General features: G+C 57.2%; 1 protein-coding gene across 4 annotated transcripts in view; it reads left to right on the top strand.

Moving 5' to 3' along the window:
* The first annotated feature begins 807 nt into the window (after nt 1-807).
* Nucleotides 808-17,145, top strand: part of IQSEC1 (IQ motif and Sec7 domain ArfGEF 1) — a 508,671-nt gene continuing 492,333 nt past the window's right edge. Inside the window, exon 1 of one of the 4 annotated variants that reach the window (XM_086697311.1) lies at nt 808-1,048. The gene's annotated coding sequence lies outside the window, so the exon portion shown is untranslated. The remainder of the gene's footprint in view (nt 1,049-17,145) is intronic. The other 3 variants (XM_086697316.1, XM_086697317.1, XM_086697319.1) reach the window with 3 other exon arrangements.

Genomic DNA, 17,145 nt, shown 5'->3' with positions numbered 1-17,145 from the left:
ATTGGAATGACCATGTCTGAATCTTGGTGGCTCGTCCACGTTGACATCTTGGAGGCATCAGGGCCACCAACCCGTTAGAACGCAGAATGGACGGTCTAGGAAACTTGTAGAGGTCTGCAACCAAACAAACCCGGCGCTTAGGAGACCGATGTTTTTAAAAATTCAAAGTTCCTCTGAATTTATTAACTATTTTTCTACTCACCCCGAAAATCGTTTGCTGATGGCAATATGAAGATATATTTTGCCGAATTTCTTTTTAAATTAAATGTATACATCAGAGCGGCTGGGAGGGGGCGGGTGATGAGGCGGTAGTGGTTCGCGCGGGGCGCGGGGCGCGGGGCGCGGGGCCCGGCAGGCGGCGCCCTCCCTCCCTCCCTCCCTCCCGCCTCCTCCCGCGCCGGCCGCTCCGGCTCCCTCTCCCCCTCGCGTCGCAGCCGGCACTTTGCAAAACTCCTCGCTTGCCCGCGGCGGCCGCAGCTCCGCGCCCTGCCCGCCCCGGCGCGTCCGTGGGGCAGCGGGCGGCGGCGGAGCGCGGCGGCGCGGGGAGCGCGAGGCGCGGAAGCGCCGGGGGCGGGCGCCGGCGGAGGCGGGAGCCGAGGCGGGGCCGCGCCAGCCCCGCGCCGCCGCGCCCCCCGGGCCGAGCCCCGCGCCGCGCCGCGCCGAGCCGCCGTCCCCGCCGCGCAGCCATGGCCGCCCCGCCGCCGCCGCCGCCGCCGCTGCCGCCGCCGCCCCGCCGCCCGCTGGCCTGAGGCGCTGCCGGCCGCCGGGCGGGGGCCATGGCCAGCGCCGCCGAGCCCCCCGGCAAGGCGGCCGAGTACCTGCAGGAGCTGACCCGGATCGTCGCGGCGCAGCAGGAGCTGCTGGCGCGCCGGCGGCGGCGCATCGAGGAGCTGGAGCGCCAAGTGGCGCGGCTGAGCCGCGAGAACGCCGGCCTGCTGGAGCGGCACCGGCGACACCTGGCCGCGTGCGCCCGCCGCCCGGACCCCAGCCCCGGCGCCGGCCCGCAGCCGCTCGGCGTCATCCCGGAGCTCGGCTGCCGCCGCGACAAGTAAGCAGGCACCGGGGGCGGCGGGCGTGTCGAGGGTGCACGAACTTCTTGGGGAGGGGGGCCCGCTCCCCTCGGGGCTGGGCGGGGAGTTGGGCGGAGGCGGGGAGAAGCCCGTCCAGAGGGCGCGCCGGGGGACCCCCGACCCGGGGCTGGAGCTCTGGCGGGGACCGGGTTCCCTGGGAAAGAGGTTCTGGGGCGCTGCCTGGCGCTTCCACCGGCCCGCTCTCCGAGGACGGACGGCTCCGGACTCGGGCTCCAGCGACCCCCGAGGCTCGGTGGCGGGATCGGCCTCGCTACGGGGTGCTTGCTGTCCGCGCGCACAACTGGGGCTCTGGGTAGTGGGGCCAGAACTCCTGACCCGGAGAGCCCGAGACCCAGTGGGAAGGGGGTGCGGGAGGCGCAGATCCCGCCCTCGAGCGGGCCTGGGTCACTCGCGGGTCACTGTCCCTCCGGGAGGGACCGTATACTCCCTCTAGCCGGAGATGAGCGAGCCTCTTCCCTCTGGACGCCTCCGTCTCCTCCTTCGCGGCCCGGGGGTTATACCCCGCCCGCCTCACCCTGGGATTACCCCTGGCTATTTCGGACCAAGGATTAAGCGGGGGACAGGATGGGGGCGGGATTGCCCGGCCGCGCTGGCCCCAGGCGTCCTGGGCGAGCTCGCAGCTTGCGTGCAGCAGCCCGTTCGCTTTCCAGGGTTGCCCAAGTCGGGTGCGGGGCTCCTCTCCGCAGAAGTCCGGGTGCCTTTCTGGGGAGAGACAGGGGGCACGGGGGCTTCAGGTGACTCCAGGGTTGGATTCCGGGGTGATGTGAGCCTGTCTGCCCTCTCTGTCCTTCTGTCTTTGGGACCACCTGGCCACACTCCATGGTTTGGACCCGGGGCAGAGGAGAAAAACACTGTGTTGGGGGGGCGGGGGGTGGAACGGAGGGAGAAAGGAGGATGGTGATCAGCAGCTTCAGGAAAGGTTTCCTGGGAGGCTGGGGGTAGGCAGGGATGATGGGGGAGGAGTTGACCCTGACTCCCAAATCCTGCTGGGGGTGGGGGGGGGGGGAGGGGCTCCTGATTCCCAGAGTCCAGGTACAGCCATCTCAGACCTGGTATCTCCCCCACCCGGAGGAGCTGTGCCAGGCTGTGGTGGTGGGACAGAGGACCCCTGCCTGTCACCCTGCTTCCTGCACGGGTTCTGGGCAGTGCTTCTGGGCTCTCGTGGGCTCTGAAGAAGGAGGGTTGTGAGGATGAGGTCAGGGCGTGGGTCAGCCTCATGGCTCTGTGGTGGCAGGCCCACTAGCAAACTCCTGCTTTCTCTTTATCCTGGGAAGGTTTTGCGAGGCGTGTGGATAGCTCCTAGCTGGTGTCAGCGAGAGAAAGCAGAGACCCTGCTCCCTCCGTGCACCCCACCCCTGGCTCTCTGGTGTCACTCAGGTGTCACTCTGTCCCTCCCACAGTGGCTGGGGGTTACTTGGTGCTATTGCAGGAGACCGAGCCCCGCGCCCTCATGCAGGGACTGAAAGAAAAGCTGGGGATGGCCCAGGTGAGGTCCTCAGCAGCTCAGGGAGGCGACACACAAGGGCAGGGACGCACGGTCCACTTTCACAGGCAACAGTGACACACGCTGTTGGCAAATGCCTCCCAGCACCGTCCTGGGGAATGCATTCCTTTCTTCTCTTCAAAGTCACCTCTGGTGACCAAGAGGGAGGATGGAGACAGTGAGTCCTGCTTGCTGTGGGGAATCCCCAGTGTTGCATCTGGGCGGTGGCCTTGGAGGGGGTAGCTGGGGATGTGGGTGCGGGGTTTATTTCACAAGTCCCCAGCTCTGTCACACTGGCTTCCCTCCACTGAGATACAGCCAGAGCCTGTGACGGCATCCCCTTTCAGAGGAACCACAACCAGTCAAGTTCTAAGTCAACTTGAATGTGCACACCAAGTGCCTGGGGATCCTGCTAAAATCCAGATTCTGACCAGTAGGCCCAGGGCAGGCACACAAGCTCCCAGAAGCTGTGGATGCTGCTGGCCCCCAGAACGCACCGTGACAAATGAGACTGTGTGGCACCAGCATATTAACAGAACAGTGGGGTCCCTCGAGATGGAGCGCGCCGGCCCATTTCTAGCATCCACTGCATGTCCCAGCCTTTTGGGAGGCCGCCTCCCTCCCTTCATAGGAGACTCTTGGGGGGCCGTGGTATCATACGTGCCTTCTCACACCCTTGGGATTCTGGGTCACTGGACCGTGTAGGGGGAGTGAGCTGAGGGCTGCTTTTCCACACCTGGTTTTGACGTGCCCACCCACTGTCCTTCTATGTAGCAAAATGATCTATGCCTGAGGAGCACGGTTTAACCAACCCCCTTGAGAGCAGCCAACTTATATGAAGTGTCTACTGTGTGCAGAACTGTTAGTGATGTGCTTGGAGACACAAAGGCAAGGGCAGAGAACAGAGGAAGAGGAGAAGGGGACACGTGCAGACAGACTTGGGACCGATGGCCGGCTCTCAGCCAGTGACCATGGGACAAGTCATGCCTCCTCATTTAGCCTCAGGGTTTTTTTGGTTTTTGTTTGTTTTTTTTTTTTGTTTGTTTTTAATGCACACAAAGCAGGGACGATCCCAGCTGCCTCCCATACTTTTTCTGAGGGTTAAGGGAGGATGATGGGCATGGAGGAAACTGGTATACAGTAGGTGCCTAATGCATTTCAGATTCTTCCTTTGTCCATCGGTTTCTCGGTTCTGTGGGGCCCACGGTGCCCTGGCAGGAGGTGAGTGAACTTCCTGACAACCTGCCTGAGACCCCCTGGGGCCCGGTGCAGGGGGTGTGGAGCTAGAACGGCTGTCCAGAACTCGGGGGCAACTTGGGGTTGGCCACCTGGGATGGGGCAGGGAACACCTGCGCGTGAGCTTCCCGAGGCGACGGGCAGTGCAAGACCACGGCGTTGGGATGACTTCCTGCTGGGGCACTTGGCTCCACCTTCTCCCAGTGCCGGTGCACCCACCAGTGGGCACTGCCCGTGCTGGCTCCCAGGCCCTCCTGCCTGCAGACAGGGGTCCTTGTAGGCAAGGGTGCACAGAGCGTGTCAGGCTAAGGCACACCTGGCTACCCACGTCTTCAGCAGCCTGGCTGGAGTCAGGAGCCCTTTGGCCCCCGCCACCACGTGGGCAGGCTGCACCTGCGTATCCAGAAGGGAGAACAGATAGATGCAGGGGAGAGACCACTGAAAAGGCTCATCCTGGGACAACAGTGATCTCGTGCCACCTCCCCCGAGCATGGTAGATACTCTCAAACCCCAAACTTGAAACCCTTCCTCGGAAGTCCTCTGCTGGAAGATACCATCGTGAGTTTCTCAAGTTTGGGGGCAACGGGAAGATAACAGGAAAAAAAGAGGGTACCTTTGTTTCCGTTGGATTATTTAGTTGACTTTTTTCTGACATCAGAATTCATATCCAGTGTTTAGCGGGCTACATTCTAATGATGTTTCTAGAACTGTTCCCTCCCACTAGAGATTGGGGTACATAATAGACACTCAATAGATGCCTGTTGAGTGGATGAAGGCAGGCAGGATTGATTAGAACCGCTGTGTTTTCCTTTCCAAAGTCAGCTTGAACTTGAGCCGGCCCCACTGACACGGAGCCAGATCTCTGGTCAGCAGGGATGAGTGCATTATGGCTGCATGCACTGAAGGCCTCCCATGTGCCCCGCACTGCTGCGTGCGTGTGCACGTGTCAGTGCGCTGCATGGGCACAGCGCTACCACGAGGCAGGAACGGCTGCTGCTCCCATTTTATGGATGTGGAGACTGAAGCTCAGAGGTCATGTGACTTACTCAGCTTCTCCCACCCCTTAGTAATGGAGCCGGGATTGGGGCTCAGGTGGCCTGGCTCTAGCCCCCTGCTCTCACCCGCCCCCCCCAACAGCCCTCCCTGCTGCAGAATGATCAGGCGACCCTCCCCCTGCCGGGATCCTGCATGACTCCCAGCCTCCAGTGCCAGAGGAAGCCCAGCATACGTGGCTTTTGTCCTGTCGTGTGGGATCCCGTCACCAAGTCCGGGCCCTCAGCATCACCCGAGGTGGCAGTGAGTGGGGCAAGGGTTGAGCGTGGTGACCCCTCCCAGCCTCCGATCTTCCAGAGTCTCCCGGCAGAAGTAAACGCCAGCCTGCAGAGGTTGGAGAGAGGGCCCTGTGAAGCGGCCTCCCTCGCTTTCCCGTCCCCTCCGGCCCTCAAGAGCTGTCACATCACTCCAAGAGGACGTTTTGCTGAAGCTCTGAGTTGGTGACTCACTCTGGGGGAGGCTTCCAGTGGCATTCAGTCTCTGTTGACTTACCAAACAAGCGCTCTCCCCGGGTCTGTGGTGACATTCGTGGTGATGGTGGTGTAGCAGTTCAGAGGGAAGCTTAAGGGTGGCCAGCGGAGAGAGGGGGTGGCAGGCAAGAAGTCACTGACGCAAGAAGCTGTACTCAGGAGGGTCCTGGCAAGACGCCTCTGAAAGCATGCCGTTCTGTTCTTCAGGGTAGCTGGAAGTACCAGGCCTGAGCTCCAGGGTCTGAAGCCCCGAGAACCTTCTGTCCCTGTCTCCTTTCCCCCCTCTTAGCAGAGAGTGGGAACTGCGTACGGGCTGAGAGAGGCCTCGAGGGTTTTCCTGATCTGAGAGGGCGGCGGAGAAGGTGGCAGAGGGAGATACTGTGTTCACGGCTTCATGAAAGAATGTTCTTGTTCTCCCGGGCAAGATAAAGCCGAGTACCCAGTGCCGGGGAGGATGTCCGCCGGCCAGAACGAGCTAGAACGTGCTCAGAGAAGCTTGTCCCGGTTGGGCAAAATGCATTCAGCTCCGAGGGCGCGGGGTGAGCCGCTCCGCTTTTTTCCAGCAGATGGTAGAATCCGCAGAAAGATGAGGAAGAGTGTTTCTCTGAAGTTCTCCCCCAGCTGTCTGACAGGCTAAGCAAATTATTATTTTACAACCTGGAAAATAAATCGTGAAAAGCTTCTTCATCTGGCTTGGGAAAAAACAAGGAGCAGTACCGTGCGTGTTCTCGTTCCCATGTCTGTTTCCCCCTCGGCCCTCTGGGTTCAGGCCTCCCGGAGCCTGTAGAGATCTCGGGGCTGCGCCGTGGTGGGGCGGGGGGGGGGGGGGGGTGGTGAGCATCGGGAACTTGGGGGCATCAGCATTTTTTGTCAGCTGGGTGGCTCCTAGTCAGCTGTTTTGTCTGTGACAGTGTCTTGACAGCTGATCGTGGTTTTTGTTCTTTGCTCGCTGTTTGTGTAAGAAAGAGCGACGCTTTGCCTAACTTGGGAAGGGCACCATTCTGAGCTTGTCAGGGTAAGTGTCATCTGAATAATTGCCACAGAGCAGCAGAAAAAAAAAAAAACAACAAACAAACGCAGAGAAGCTGGGTGTTCAGCAAGAACTGGGGTGGGGAAAGTGCACTGACCTAATTGAAGCAGAACAGAAGCGGCAGATGAGGCCGAGAGGCGGTCCGGGGTCGCACTCGTGGCCTGGAAGTAACCTGGGCCTCGACCTTGCCACTCCCCACCCGGTGCAGACCCAGGCCAGGCCGTGGCTGACACGGGCCCGGCTGTGAACCAGGCGTTGCTGAGTGGCAACATCAGTGAGTGGCCTTTGGAGTCTGAATCCTGAGCCTCCGCAGGGTTTATATTTCCAGGAGGATATGCCAGACCGGTTATTGTAAACGCTGAGTGCTTGTTTTAAAAGGTGAGGAGCTGCAGCCTTGAGTTTTTCAAATGCGTCCCCAACACCAGCTGCCCTGGCCTTGCTCTCAGGACCCTCTAGGCTGCCCAGTGACCAACACCTGAGCAGTTAAGCCCTGCCCCGGTAGCCGGTGTGCAGGAGCCCCGTCCTGCCTCAGCCACCTCCCAGCAGCGCGGGCTTTCCAAGTAAGGCAAAGCATTGCCCTGGGCCTCCTGAGGCCGAGTATCTCCCTCCTCACCCATGTAAAATGGGGGAGGGCTGCTTCTGTTCGGTAAGATCAGAGTCAGCTGATAGCTGGTAGCTCCAGGGGCAAGAACAGCTAGCATACTGAGAATGCTCTTGAGGGTTGTTTTCCCTAACGTTTTATTACGAAAATTTTCAAATATGCAGAGAAATGGAAAGAACCCTACAAGGCAGAACACCCTCTCAGCTTCCACAATCGTAGTTTGTTGTACTCTTCGCCGTATTACATGCCTGTCCATTCTTGAGGGTATTCGGAACCACGCTGATGGAGAACGAACATTTATGGAGCGCCTGTTGTATACCAGGAACAGGCTGAACAGTGCACACGTGCTTTGCAGTCTGCATGTCCTTTCATTCACGAACTGTTGAACACTCGGGCACCTGAGCCCGATTCTTGTCCTTGATCCAGGCAGTGCCCCCACTGCCTCTACTTGGACACCCTTGAACAGGGACACAAGCCTGTAAAGAAGGTTGCTGAGATATCGGGCCGGGTAGGAAGTGGGGTCTAGTGGTGTGGCACCCTAGAGCAGGAAGCAGATGGCCGCCCTCGGGGATCAACAGAGGCTTCCTGGAGGAGGTGACATTTGAGCTAGAAAGAGGAGGAGGAGGAGGATATCAAGCCAGGGACACAGCACATGTAAAAGGGGAGGCGAGAGGCACCTGGCAGGTTTGGAGGGTGGGAGGTGCTCTATGGCCACGCCAGGCCTGTGAGTGGGAACAGCTGGGCCAGGTGAGGTCCAGACAGGCAGGGACCAGCCCCGGGGCACCTGCTTAGGGCCTAGATTTCAGCCGGGTAGTGGGGGTGGGCTGGTGAACAAAACCGGCTCCCCCCTGCCAAGCTGTGTGTGCCGTGTCTGAGCCCTGCGTGTGAAATGCTTGCCTTTCCTTCTGGGAGGAGGCGAGATTCACAGAGCAGCAGGACAGAAATCCTGGGTTATTTTGCGCCTAACCTTAGAATGCTCCTATTGTAGTCAAACCGCGGTAATAACTGAGCCCGTTCCTCTGTGTCTCCATTGACGCACCAAGCCTGTGACAGCCGTGAGCTGTTGACATCCCATTTTGCAGATATGAAAACTGAGGCTCAGGGAGTTCTGAAGCAGGTTGCGCGCCATCACCGAGTGGCAGAGGCCGGGTTCCCACGCAGGTCTGTCTGCCGCCAGAGCTCACGCAGCTCACTGAGCCACACTGTGCGCCTTTGAAGCCGTTCGCTGCTGTGAGTAAGTGTTTTGTGAAACGTGTGGAGCCGTTTCCAGATCTGTATGGCCAGCTCACCCAGACCACCCAGAATTAACTCCAGCACGGTCACCCGCCCAGGGGACGGCTGTGGCTTTTCCCTCTGGGCGTCAGAATCGGCCTCTCGTTGTTGTGGTCCCCTTGGAGAATTTATTTCGCCGCCGGGAGCCCAAATCCCTTTTTGGCAAAATTTTGATGGAGGCCTGTCGCTGGCGGGGTGGTCGTGGACAGCAGGTGCACGTGTGCGGGGGAAGGGTCTCTCTAAGCTGTCAGGCGCCACCCAGCCCATGCCGGGCATTCCGCCTTGAGTTGGCTTCGGAACATGCGGGCATTTGCTAGCCTGCTGGAGAGCTGTTCGTGAAGCAGCCTCGGGCCTCTCTCCATGTGTTCATTCATCAGGACATACTGGGATGCTTGGTCGTACGGGAGGGTGGACATATGTGCCCCTCTTCTGGCTCTGCTCCCTCCCCTTGTTGATTTGAATGGCCTGCTTGCTCTGAGGCTGCCCTTGCATGAAGAGTGTCAGGCCTTCTGGGGAATCAAGGCACCTGGGCCTGGCCCCCTTCACCTCAACCACAGGGAAGCGGGCTTCCGAGGAAGGTGTCCTGGATTGGCAGATCCGGAGGAGCCTCGCGGCAGGTCATTTGCAACCTGCCTGTGAAGTGTCTGATGTCGCAGGCTTAGATGCGGTGCTGCGTGAGACCCCACTGCCTGCCCGGATGGTCTCAGTGCTCACGCGGAAAGTCCTCAGCCCGTGTCCAGAGGTACGGGGGAGGGGGCAGCTGCTAGGGAGCCTCTCAGGGACATCCTCGAGTGCATGAGTGTGGATTATTCGTGGACAGGTTGCAGGGGTCTCTGGACAGCCTGAAACTGAACGTGAATGGGCCGGTGGTCCATGTGGTCAACTTGGGGGTAAGACTCTGATAGGGTCCTGGCCAGGGCACCAAGCTCTTCTTCCTGTCCCCGGGCCTGTGAAATGAACCTCTCTGAGCCTCGGCTTCGTTTTCTCCGACGGGGGAGAGTGGATCCAGGGGGACGACTGGATTTCCCTTTTGGGGTTGCCTGGGAACCCAAGGGTGCCTGGCATGGCCAAGATGCAATGAGGAGACAGGTGTATCTGGAACAGAGTGAGCAAGGGGACAGCAAGGGAGAGAAGGGGTAGGGGACGCACAGCAGTGGGCAGGGCGAGCAGGGCTGGAGAGGCCCAGAGGGACTTTGGGAGACAGGCGTCCCTGGGGGGTGCCTCCCAGAGGAGGGCCAGGACTGGACTCAGGTGTGGATGGGACCCCTGTCCCCGGCGGAGGCAGGGGCCAGCGAGTAGGAGGCTTCAGGAGACGCTACAGGACTGGGGGCATGGGGTGCTGGGAGCTCGGCCCGGGGTGCTGGTGGAGCTAAGCAGAAGCACGTGGGTTGTGGATAAAAGGAACATGGTCCCATCCTTTCCCCTCACCCGACAACTACCTGTCCAGATGGGAAGGAGAGAGCGTTGCTTAAGCAGGAGAAAAGCCTCCAGATGGCAGGGTGCATGTAGGTCTTTGTTGCCTGCAGTGCTCTTGGACAGGGGAGTGAGTGGGGGCCGGCTGACATCCCTGGACCCTGCCTCCAGCCCGCCCCTCTCACTCACCCCTCTGGAGAAGCAGCCCATGCAGGGACACTCAGCTCCCCCAGGGCGGCTGGTGTAGATAGCTCCTGGTCTGGTCGGGGCACACACATAGTACACGCTCATACGCAGGACAGGCACTGTGGGGCCAGGCCACCCCCTCCGCCATGATCTGGCTGTACTGCCTCTGGGCGGTTACTCAGCCTCTCTGGGTCTCAGTGTTTTCACTTGTAAAACGGGGTTATAAAATATCACCTCCCTCCGAGAGGGGCTCTGAAGATTAAATCTGTATTACGGGTGAAGCACATTGCCCCTCATCCTTGCCAGCTTTTGTCACTGCTGTTCCCTCTTACCTAGGCGGAGAAGAAATTTGATGTTCGAGAAAAGTCATGGGATTTAGGATCCAGTGAGTGGGTTTTGGCGTTCATCTCTCTATTGTCTGTCTGACTTCTGCACATTTAATGTAGCCGATCACGAACCCAAGCCTTTGTAAGAGAGGCCGTGGCCATCCCTGTAACCCGCAGTGAAAGGGGAAACTTATGTTATTTCAACAGAATGGAGGCCTCCCCACAAAAAGCAGAGGCATCTGGAATGCTCTGCCTGCCCCCACCCTCCCCAGCCCATTATAGGCTCACATCTCTGTCTAGACTTCTTTGAGGCTTTACTGTTACCCAGTTCAGCACCTCTAAACTTTGAGGTACATAAGATACTCCACACCCACAAGGGGTGTCCGGGTAGCTGATCAGCCCCCACGCCATGCCCATCCATAGGCCAACCTGCCCCCTTCCTGGCGCCCACTGTGAGCCAGGCCTTGGACGAAGGACTTGGCACGTGCCACCATACTGGGGCCTCACCACTATCAACTTTTTCCCATTTAGCAGGTGATCCTGCAGGACTGCAGTGAGGACAAGATGAAACAGGAAAAGCGAAGGCATTCTGAAAGCCGTAACCCGTTGTATGAATGAATGTCTCCTCACCCCGAGATGGAATGTGAGGGATTGTCATTGCCACCCTCCGTCGACAATGAGTAATAGTAGTGACAGCTGCCTTGTTTATTACACACATTTACTACAGCTCTGGGAGGTACCACTGTCGTACAGGTGGGGAAACTGAGTCACAGAGAGGCAAGGGTGGCGGGGAAGGTTGTGGTTTGAGCAAGGATGAGCCAAGCACATTCCCCTGAGAGCTATCATCTAGACCTCGTTAGGGGGCTCTTTAAGTTTCAGCCCGTTGTGCTTAGAGAATACACTTTGTACGATGACCACCTTGTTAAACGGATTGAGACTCATATTGAGGGCTAAGATAGGATCTGCCCTGGAGAACGTTCCAAGTACACTTGAGAGAAGTACGCACCTGCTGTTGGGAGGTGTTCTGTGTCTGTCTGCTAGGTCTGGTTGGTTTCCAGTGTTCGAGTCCACTGTTTCCTTGCTGACCTTCTGCCTGGTTGTTCTACCCATTACTGAAAGCGGGGCATTGATGTCTCCAACTGTCCATGGGGAGCTGTCTATTTCTCGCTTTATTTCTGTCAGTTTTTGTTTTATGTGCTTTGGGGCTTTGTTGCTTGGTGCATGTATGTTTGTAAATGTTGTATCTTCCTGATGGATTGATCCTTTGGTCCTTATAAAATGTCCTTCTTTGTCTGTAATAACAGATTTTGTCTTAAAGTCTGTGTTTGATATCTGCTCTCTTTGGCTATTTGTATGATATCCATTTTTCCATCTGCTTGGAAAATATGTATTTATTTTTTGAGAGAGGGAAAGAGAGCAAGCCAGGGAGGGGCAGCGATAGAGGGAGAGAGAAATCCCGATCAGGCTCCACGCCGTCCATAAAGAGAGCCTGATGCCCAGGCTCGAATCCATGAACCGCGAAATCATGACCTGAGCCGAAACCAAGAGTCAGATACTTATCTGACTGAGCCACCCAGGCACCCTCCTTTTTCCATCTTTTATATTCAGCACTATAGTGTTTTTGAATCTAAAGTGGCTCTCTTAGCACATAGTTGGATTATGTGTTTTTAATCCATTCTTCTGGTCTCTCCCTTTTGATCAGAGTGTTTCATATATTTCAAGTAATCCTTAATAAGTTCGGATTTATGTCTGCAACTTTGTTACTCATTCTCAGTATGTCTTATCTCTTCTTTTCTTCCCCTGCCCCTCCCTTACTACTTTGTTTTCTGGTAAAAAGGTATTTTCTAGTGTGACATGTAAATACCCTTGTTGTTTTAGTACGCAGATGGCTTTTCCAAGCATACTAAAACCTGTTTGAGAGGCAGAACATCTCCTTGCCCAGAGAGAATGAAGGCAGGGGCGGGAACTGGACAAGAGTGCATTGGTCATAAGGGCCAGAAGTGACAGGTCCCCAGGGAGAAAGCTGCCAATCGGAGATGGGTACATGGGATGGACCCAGACAAACTGGGTGGGCGCTGATGATCCCGCCCAGAAGCTCCTTTGGGGAGGAGAATGATTTGTCTCTGGTGTTCCTGTAAGGGGCCCTGCCTCAGGGTGGGTTTTAATGAATGTGTTGAATGAGCGAATGAATGAATGAATGACTCACTCTCCCAGTCGCTGCAAAAGCTCTGGTCATCGGTGGCTGTGTAACAAATTACGCTCCTGAGATTCTGCAGGTCGGGGGGTGGGCCGGGCTTTATCGGTCGCTTCCTCTGCTCTTTGTCGATGGAAGTCACTCAGTGGAATTCACGTAGCAGGTGAGCTGGTCTGGAGGGTGCAGCACGACCTCACGTTCGTATCTGGGAACTTGTGGACATGCCTGGAAGGCCGGGCTCAGCGGGAACTGCGGACCGGAGGGTGTGCGTGTGGCTTCTCCAACACGGCGGTCTCAGGGGGTCGGGCTTCTCGCGTGGTGGCCCGGGGCTCCCAGAGCCGGTGTTCCAAAAAGTCTGGTGGGAGCCGCAAGGCTTTGTGTGACTCGACCTTGGGAGCCCTGGACGGTCACTTCTGCCCCCTCCTGCTGGTCTCAATGGGAGGAGGAGCAGGGGTCCGCAGCTGGCCCTATTAATCTGCCGTGTCAGGTGTGCTCATATGCCGTGTTGTCGCTTCCCCAGCCTAAGGCTGTCAGAAGTTTCCCTAGTAGCTTGCCTGCGGCCCCCCTCCCTCCGAGCTGTATTTTTAACTCCCGCCATATGGCGAAGCAGCCAAAACATCCAGGGAGGAGAAAGGGGGTCTGGAGGAAATCATCGCCGCTAATGCGTTTTGGATAACTGCAGCAATTAAGAGCGTGCCGTTCTCCTCCCGCCATCTCCCCCCACTCCTGCCCCCCCCCCCACTGGTGCCTTGTGTGAGCACCACTCCTGCCTGGAGAGGCTGCCGTCCTGCGGGGGTAGGCGGGGGTTCCCACAGACTTGCTCCCGTCTTGCTGGGGACCTCAGGGGACTCTGGGCAGGGCAGTCACACACGTCCTAGACTAGCTCCTGGGAGAGGATGCCCCAGAGTGCACTGAGGCCTGAGCTGCCACTCAGTGAGCAGGCCGGGGCCGTGTACCCTCCCCCGATCCTGTTTGTCCTAGCCACGGGCACGGGGATCTCCCTTGCTCTGAAACCTGCCCAGGTGGGGTGGCCAGGCGGCTACCTGCCACCCACGGCCACCTGTGCTGTTGTCACACCTTGGTGCCTTTGCCCATGCTGCTCCCTCTGCCCGGAATGCCCTTCCCACACCTCCACAGCTGCCTCCAGAAACCCCACGTGTCCTTTAAGGACAGGCTCCCATCTCAGAACTCTTCATAATTTCATATACGTCAGAAGCAGTGCTCTCTTTTTTGTATAGACATATTTTTGATGTTTGTTCATTTCTTGAGAGAGACAGAGACACAGCGCCAGCCGGGGAGCGGAAGACAGAGAGGGAGACACAGAATCAGAAGCAGGCTCCGGGCTCTGAGCTGTCAGCACAAAGCCTGACGCGGGGCTCGAACTCACGAACTGGGAGATCATGACCTGAGCTGAAGTCGGATGCTTAACCCACTGAGCCACCAAGGCGCTCCTAAAATCGGATATTTTAGATAAATCCTCGATTGTTATGTGAACATGTCCAGGGTCTCCAAAATGGAGTGGGCACATCCTTGGGGGCAAAAACCACTGTCGTTTGAGGTACAGGACAAAAATGTTGGAGCTTCTATTTCCCTTGATTATTTAATTTCATCCCTCAATGTCATTTTGGTGGACTGGCGATGTGCGTGTTATCAGTGGGCTTACGTTTATTGTGCGGACGTGTGTTCAGACTCTCGTTAAAAAGTCTAGTGTCTGACTTTCTACTGCTTTCCTCCTCCAGGCAGCTACTTTCCTGGCCTCCACCGTGAGCTTGGTTGAAATAAGCCTTTCTTGAGCACCTGCTATGTGCTGGCTGATCCCCTTTTTATCTGCATGGCCCCACTTTACAGATGAGGACCCTGAGGCTCAGAGAAGTGAAGCGTCTTGCTTGGGGTTGCACAGCTAGTAAGGGCATGCCTTCTCCCTCGTGGACGGGACTCCACAAGCGTGGTCTCTTTCGTCTACCCAGAAACCTGAAAGCAGGGGCCCAGGAGGAGAGGACACGGACAGATCTGGAGGACAGTGGTTCAGCAGGAACGTCTGTTGGGTACGGCCCTCTTGTTTAAGAAACATGCAGACTCCGGCCCCCGGGAGCTCAGGGCGGCATGGGGGTGAGATGGCGGGAGCTGATTCATCGTGTCTTCCCAGATTCCCCTTCACCAGATGCCAAAAGCCCTGTCCGCCTCAGCTGGAGGAGACCAGAGGGATGGGAACGGCAGCTTTTATCATGTCAGAATGTCAGCCCCTCTTCTTTGCAAGGACTGTTTTTATTGTCCAAGGTAGTGTCTTTAATCTCTCTACTGAACTGGAACTTGAGGTCCAATCCAGTAAGCGGTTACGGAACCTTGTGCATGCGGACGTGTGCCAGGGAGGGGGACAGGTCTGGGGGCACAGGGAGGCGGCCTCACGGCCTGGTAGGGAAGCAGGTGGCCTCTCCCCTGTGCAGGTGGCTGTGAGGAGAGCCTGCTGGAAAGTCTGCTGGGCTGGGGAGGTGAGGGAGAGTGTTAGGAGGGACGGGGAGCCCCAGAGAGTCTCAGCACGCCCTTCCACACTGCCCTTCAGGGACCCCACATCCTGGGTTTTACCTGTGTCCCTCTAGGCGGGAGGGTTGACTTTCTTTTTCTTCTCAAGGTGACAGCTGAAGCTGAAGCTCACGATTTTTCTCCCTGAATGGTTCTCCTTTGCTTTAATTTGATTGAAACAAACCACTTCCTTCCCCACGTATGAGCTGGTGGCCAGCCTGGGCTCCCGGGTTCAGTGGAAAAGTCCCCGGCCGGGGTCTGTGCCTCTCACGCTGCAGGCTGAGCTTGGCTTTCTGTCTGAAAAAGGCCAGTGCTGCTGTAGTGAGACCCATGCTGGGTCCTCGGGTATTTTCCACGGTTGAGACGCTGTCTCAGGCAGTGGCCTAGATGTGGTTTCGATCACACAGGGGGATGTCAAGGGCTGTGGGGTGGGATGGAACACTCACTTGGCCTGCCCCGTTTGCCAAGTGCAGTTTGATGAATGAAAATCGCTGAGGTGGTGGGTGTTTGCAAGTCTGGGTTTGGAGGCTGGCTCTGTCCTGAGCAGCTGGGGTGAGTTTCCTCCTCCGGAAAGGGGGCACAATGATAGGGAATGGCGCTGTCGTTCCAGGAAGTCCAGCACTGGCTGTGACAGCCCACAGCCATTATTGTTTGGGAAATTGTGGGAGAGACGGTCCAAGGGGTCTTGGAGGTGATAAAAGGGGTGATCTTTGTACCGCATGAGGATGGTGTGTATGAGCCAGACAGCTACCTCCAGGGTCTGCTTTCCCTTGTGTTCTTTAACGTTGAAACTTCTGTTGGGTGTGTGCACGTGTTTTGTTGTTTGTTTTTTAATATGGCCATGAGGCCAATCAGAAATACAGACTGCATTTCTTAGCCTCACTGGTACTTAGAGATGGCCGTGTGACTCTGTTCTGGCCAAAAAGAGGAAAGCATAAGTGTGGTGTGCAGCTTCCAGGAAGTGTCTTTAAAAGGAAGGGGTGGGTCTTTGGCCCCTTGCTCCTTCCTGTTGGCTAAAATAAGAATGTGATGGCTGATGCACAGGCAGCCATTATGGGTTGTGAGGACAAGGGCCGCCCCACAGGGATGCAGTGAGTTGCAGGGAGCCTGGGGCCCTGATGACTTGGGGGAACCACAGCACACACCCTGGACTGCCCACCTCGAGGCTCTTACATGAGAGACTAAAACCATGTGTGGAAGCCCGTGTTAGTGTCTTTGGTTTTGGCCTCTCTTCATCAGTCCTAAGGTTACAATGAGGGTGGTTTTACAGCCGTGATTTGAAGATGCTTGGGAGCCTGAGGCTTCAGAGTTTGAGTCATTCAGAATGGAGGTGGGTCCCCCAGGGACCCTAGTGTTAGGGTAGTTGCTAAATTTAATCTTATTGAGTGAATGAAGGCCAGTTACTTCATACAGTATGAGTCACAGAGGCAGAGGATTGGCTGAGGCCCGTGGACCCTGACGCTAGTGGATGGTGGCACCCACGGGAAGCGCTGGGGCCGGCAGGGTTCTCTCAGGGTAAGACTCGATAGGTTAGCTGGGTGGCCGCTGCTCAGGCCAAGAAGAGGGGCAAGAGGCTGGCCTTTCGGAAAGTGGGGAGGTGGGCAGATGGACAGACCTTCTGGAAGGAGAAGGGGCAACACAGCTGCCTGCTGGGAGAGAGGCAGACAGGCTGACAGATCCTGATGGGTTGTGGCGGGGTTTAGAAATAGAGACAGAGGGACAGAGGGAGACCCAGGGAGAGGCAGAGGCTGCGAGATGTGTGGGCAACCACGTGTCTGGGACTGTCCTTCTCGCACTGCCTTCTTTTCTTCCCACGTGTGTTGAATTAGTCATTGATTTATGCATTTATTCATTCACTTAACCAGCACTCGCCCAGGCTCCTAAGTGCCAGCCTGCAGCCTGTGACGCTGGAGTCAGCCCTCAGGGGGATGCCCGCTGGTGTGAGGGAGGGGGAGGGAGGGAGGGAGGAGGTGGGCCGGGTGGGGGTGGGGAGGGTTGCTGCACAGCCATCGGAAAATGCCTCTGCCGCTTGTTCTGGAGGTGCCTTATGTGGCAGAAGATTCTGAGACTAATTAGAATCATTATAAGAGTTGGGGTAAAAGCGGGCCTGAAAGGGGGTACATTTTTACTGTCTGCTCCCAGCCCCACCCCTTCCCTGTGCCCCAGGTGTCCTTACATAGGAAAGCGGGTGTTTTCCACGGGCAGGGGAAGAGACCACTTTGATTTAAAAGCCAATTTGAGTTTTACAAGAGGAATTGTGATAGGTCGTG

This window comes from Puma concolor, chromosome A2 (genome assembly GCF_028749965.1).
Source record: "Puma concolor isolate L17-30 chromosome A2, mPumCon1.1.hap2, whole genome shotgun sequence".
In the NCBI taxonomy this organism is placed as follows: Eukaryota; Metazoa; Chordata; class Mammalia; order Carnivora; family Felidae; genus Puma; species Puma concolor.
This window is presented reverse-complemented; position numbering and strand designations above follow the sequence as displayed.